Below are 5636 nucleotides of genomic sequence, written 5' to 3'. Positions count from 1 at the left end.
TCTCTGATTCTGAATATTTCCAGGAGGGTTGATTTTAACTCCTGACAGCGAGCCAGTGGCAGTGTAAGGCAATCCTATGTGGGAATAGAATTGGGAGGCCCTGGACACTTTAATCGCCTGGCCTTATTTGAATGCTGATGGTCAAATGCTTGGCTAATTCTGATGAAAAGTGATAGCTGGCCAATGGGGAAGGACAAGAAACTTATGGCCTGGATGCCACCCACCTATGTTCATAGAAGATTGCTGGCAGCAAGATTATATCTGGGTGGAAGCTGTTGAGAGGCTAGGGAGGGAAGAAACTCAGGGCAACAGATGTCCAGGACTTCCTTGCAGACCAGCTCCTCTGTGTCCCACTAAGGAAAGTTCTTTTTAAACTTAGATTTGTGCGCCTCGCTGACATCCCAATAGAATCACTAGGCAGAGCTGGAGAAATGTGTTAAGATTTCAGTGGAGAACCATGTGCTTCAATTGCATTTATTAAAGAGACTCCCTCCAGAGTCTATTGATTAACAAAACCAGCGATGTTAAAATTGCAGGTCAATGTCAAGAGCGTGGGAAATGGAGCAACTTCACTTTAGGTGCTCCCCACTCTGTCCTGGCCAATCAAAGATAGTGAATGTCACTCTTATAATTCCTCCATACCTGTTATTTACCAATGGAAATGGAGGCTGCAAAACCTCATTGTATTAAAGGAATGCTTGACCCTGCAAGGCCATGTGTGAGTTACAGGGCGGAATTTTCTGTGCCTGGTGACGGCGGGCATGATAGGTGGTGTGAGTGGACAACATGGTGCGGTCGGTTTTACAATGGTGTGAAGGCGGGGTGCAATTGCTCAGCCCGCCAACGGCGGGCCGTGTTTCCCGCTATCGGTTGTCAGGAACCTCATTGTAATACATCAGCATATCACTATCAGGCCATCCCACCAGGCTCTTCCCTGGACCCCCGCTGGATCGTCCATCCACATTGGTGGGGAAGCACACCAACGTGTTTCACAACATCACAGAGGTGACATGCACTCGGGTGGCCTGCACTTTGGGTGAACTGCAGGTGAGTGCACAGCTACATTCTGTAGAGCTCGCCAGGGTCACCTGTTGCTTTGCAGGCTTCAGGGGCGCCGGGGTGTCAGGGTTAAGTGTCGCCCTGCCTGACTGGTAGTGGGTGGGGGGATCAGGGGGCAAGTGCAGCCCTGCCTCTAAGGCCACTTTTGAGGGTGAGGAGGAGGGCTGTGATGGGACTTCAGGGAGGATGCTTCCAGATTCCCCTTCAGTGGTTTTTTCGGGGCTTGATTGGAGGCCCTGGGTCATGGACTCTGACAGATGTTTGGCAGATGTGCCTGCAAAAGCAAGGAGAGGTAATTAGTGCATGGCAGTGGTCTGTGAAACAGGACATATCACTCACAGCATGGTTGTCTGATAGATGTAGCACTGCTGAATCCTCACTTGGTAGAGCAGCGCCGACTTACCTGTCAGCACAAGATTGGTCCAGATCCTCGCCAGCCGGCTAGATGGCTCTGTTTTTGAAGTCCGTTCAGGCATTCCACCACTGGTCTGTGACCAGTCTCTTTTGTGTGCCTGCTTGTCCTGCATGGAAAAAGATGGAGAAAGTATAAGCAGGACGCCTGCCAGGCCAGATGACAAGTATGTCTGGCCTGTGTGAGTGTTGAGTGGTCCCATGGACAGGATGAGGACAATGACGGTGAGTGTGAGAGAGTGAATGGTGATGTCCCTTGAGCCAGCAGTGAGTGCGTGCCCTGTGGATGTGTGATGGGTTTGTGAGTATGTGAGTTGTGTGATGACATGAGTGACTTACCCTAACGGGATGGAGAAGATCATTCATCCTCTTGCGGCACTGGGTGGCTATCCTCTTTTGCAGGGCATTGGCACTGACCACAGCTGCCACCACCTCCCAAGCCGGGTTAGTGCTGTTGCTGCCTATCACACGGCCAGAATGGGGATAGAGAACATCCCGGTGGGCCTCCACAACATCCAAAAATCACTTGAGAGATGCGTCCCTGAACCTAGGGGCTGCATGTCTTCTTCAGTTTCAGGACCCTGTCTTCTGTGCAGCTGTAGTGAGCGGGAAGCACTGAGATGTGTGCTTGCGGCTGGACTTTAAACATGGTGCCCAGCGTGATGCAGCAGCGGGGTGATGGAGAGCCTGTTCGCCATGAAAACGACGTGTTTCCTGGGAGTGCATAAATAATGAGGCAGGTTCAGGACGATGTGGCGTGAAAACCCGGCATCGCAGCCAGCGGGTAAAACGTTTTACCCACCCACTACCGCACTTAGTGCAAATTTGGGAAAATTCCGCCCACAATCAATTTTTTTGTGTCAACAGCGCAGCATTCACATCATTCTATTTACCCCTGCAAAACCAATCCGCCGGTGCCTTTTGAACTGACGATTTTCAATCATTCAAGCTGTCGGACTGTTTGGAGTTTGGAAATACTTTCAACAATGAGGAACCGCCTCCTATACTGACATTGCTTGGGTGCAGCAATTTATATAATAAAATTGATTTTAATAACATACCTTCATTTTATGTGCATATGCAACAAAATCTCATTCCCTTTTTCTTTTCCCCTTCGAGATACAGATATCACACATGCATATAAATATCATTCTGTACAATTGAAATTACAAAATAAGATCATAACCCTCTCAGGGCTGTAGGCCCATGACTTATCATATTTTCTGAATGAAATCATTGTTCTACAGTTAAGATGACATTAAACATTTGTGAATTCCATTTTTTTCTATTTGGGAATAACTGTATAATAAGACCTTGTCCAACATCATCATGCCTTTCAGATTTCTCTTTTTTTTGCCAAGTGATACCTCTTAGAAATTCATGAATGTGAAGATTTCTTGATCGGGAAAAGTGCACATCTGCAACATTTTTACTTGGTGAAGAAACACCATCCAATGGGAAAAACAGAATCCTTATACAGCATTTTCAATCCTGGAACATTCTCTACACTTATCAGGGACTATTTAAAATCTGCCCATTTTTTTGAGAAAATATGTCTGAACAATATGAGCAAAAGTATTTGCCAACACAGATTGTATGGGAATGCACAGGCCAGACTCTGATGCAGTGGCTGCTGCAGAAAATACTACTGGTGGCTTATATTCTTAAAAGTAGTATGTTCTTGTCATTGAGTGAGCAAATTAGCACAATATCAGTCAGCCAGTAGTAAGCTAAGGCTGACTTGGAACAGTTCATCTGGCTTTTTGCACGTCAATAAATAATGCAGCTCATTCAAATCCGTTACACTGTAACTTGTTCAACTCCTTAACACTGCAACTTGTTTAATTCCTTTACATGGTGACTTGTCCATCTTTTTGCTTTAATGCACAATTTTACAGTGTCTCCAATGCTTTGTGACAAATCAACCATAGCCTTGCTGTATTTCCAGAATTTATGTGGACTGGCTTGTCCAATTAAAGGTATTTGTGCCAACCAAATATTATTTTGTGAACGGTTTAACTGACTTGCATCCATTTTTTCCTTTGTGGCATATTAATAGTTATCAGGGGAGGATTTGTGGGAACAATGCCCAGCCTTTAATTTGAACAGAAAAATGTTAAGAACAATACAGAGCCCAGTTTAAATGCTTTCTCTTTGACTGGACTCCAACTTCATGAACATACATAATTAATGCCTGTCTTTATTAATTGTAAATTAGATTTATTGTTGGCATGCATGACACTTCATTGCATGTTCATCTTCAATATTTCTCATTTCATACATAAAAGTCCCTGAAAATGAGATAAAATAGATATACAAAAGCTGAGATACAAAAAGGGAAAAGAGATGATGTGAGACTGTAACAATTCCCTGCCAATCTGGAATGATTGGACAAGCCCACTGGACAATCCAACTCCATGGGATTTGTGCTGAATAATTCTGGAATGTGGAACATGGAACAGCACATTAAAAAAAGTGGCTTCCCCATCAGCTGTAATATGCGAGGCAGGTCGTGGGTGGGCGGTAAGTGTTTCGATCTGTCGCCAAGCCTTGATGAGGTTTTGCTTATTTGATGAGAGCCTTGGAAAAAGACAGTATATAGTTTTTCTGGAAACTATTTATTAAGAACTCTTTACAAAGACCTCATGATAAGTACATAGTTTTCTGGACACAGGCCATTTGTGTCTTGTTCTTTTGGAGCCTCTTAGTCATCTGACCCTGATGTCATGCTTACATCACCATTAACATCATTGTCTCATTGGCATAACCATTAACCCCTTACATCACCCCCCAAGAATAATCTCCAAACTGTTACATTATTCTGTTAAACTATTTACATTACATTCCCACAACCTGCTGTACTGCTTACAGTTTCCATCCAACTCCTGCCTCCCTGCCCACCCACCTCCAAGTCACTGCCCCCAAACGCATCAATCCCCAACAGTGTTCTTGGCTCTCTTGGAGGATGTGTTGGACATACGTATTCCATTATTTTTCTTCTTGGAAGGCAAACACATTTCTGCAGCTTCTCAGGACTGCTGGTTCCTAGGCTGTGACTCTTATGACAACCTGAATACAAAGTCTGTGAAAACCAATCAAGAAAAGAACTGATTCCGGGGAGAAATCTTCAGGACTTTATGATCACAACCCCTTGAAAAGGAAGACAACAAAATGACATTTACTCTGTCGTCTTCTTTTGCATTGCACACTGGAGAAAGGCAAAAGTGCTGGCTTTCAACTTCTATGAAGAACTGCACAGCTGTATCATTCACTGCTGCTGTGTTGACCAGAGAAGCATTCAATACCTGAGACATGAACGTATCTGGTAGATGAAAAGAACGAAGAACATCCTGACAACATTGCAAGATATGAGGAAAAGAAGACTACTACTACTCTTGGGGTAGGATTTTCACTTTCTGTAAGTAGCGGCATCATTTCCACACCTTGCTTTAGCATGAGGCTGCTCCACTGCAGACAATGGGATCATAGTGTTAGCATGTGAAAGTAGGATTGCCCCATCCTCAACAATGGAATAAACCTCCACACCTGGGTTGATATGAAGTTCCTGGATTGTACTCTTCAGCTGTAGAAGCACTATAGTTCGGCCCACTGCTTCTTTACTGAAAGTAGATTTGAATGTATCCATGCCTTGCTGGTGACGTTCAAGTGTGAGCCGCAGCTTAGGTTCTTACAAATTAATAAGCTCTGAACTTCTACTAGTGGCTTGATCCAACTTGGAGTTAGGCATCTCATTCTCCCTGGATAGCTTACTGCTGGCTGCGTGCAATTATTGATGCATGTCATCAGTGGGCTCAGTGGAATAGGCAGACAAATTCACCTCTTTATTATCTTCCTCAATGAAAGGATGATTCTGCTCAAAAAGACAACAAAGTTTTCTGAGGCATTGGCAGTGGAGCCAAAGGGTATAGTAAGATCTACGACCTCTTCTTCCAACAGATCCTCTGCTTCTGCACCAGCTTAATTCTCCTGAACTGTGTCTGGAAAGAGCCAACCAAGGTCTAGAAGCTCCTCTAGCAGATGGTCACCCTCTTGTTTAGTGCATCCTGTTTCAGCCTCTTCCAGCCTGTCTGCAAAGAAGTGAGAGATCAGCAATCTCCTCCTGTGGTTCAGCGGATGGGGATTCTGCAATAGATGACCATAATCAA

The sequence above is a fragment of the Cetorhinus maximus genome, chromosome 1 (genome assembly GCF_964194155.1).
Source record: "Cetorhinus maximus chromosome 1, sCetMax3.hap1.1, whole genome shotgun sequence".
Lineage (NCBI taxonomy): Eukaryota > Metazoa > Chordata > Chondrichthyes > Lamniformes > Cetorhinidae > Cetorhinus > Cetorhinus maximus.
This window is presented reverse-complemented; position numbering follows the sequence as displayed.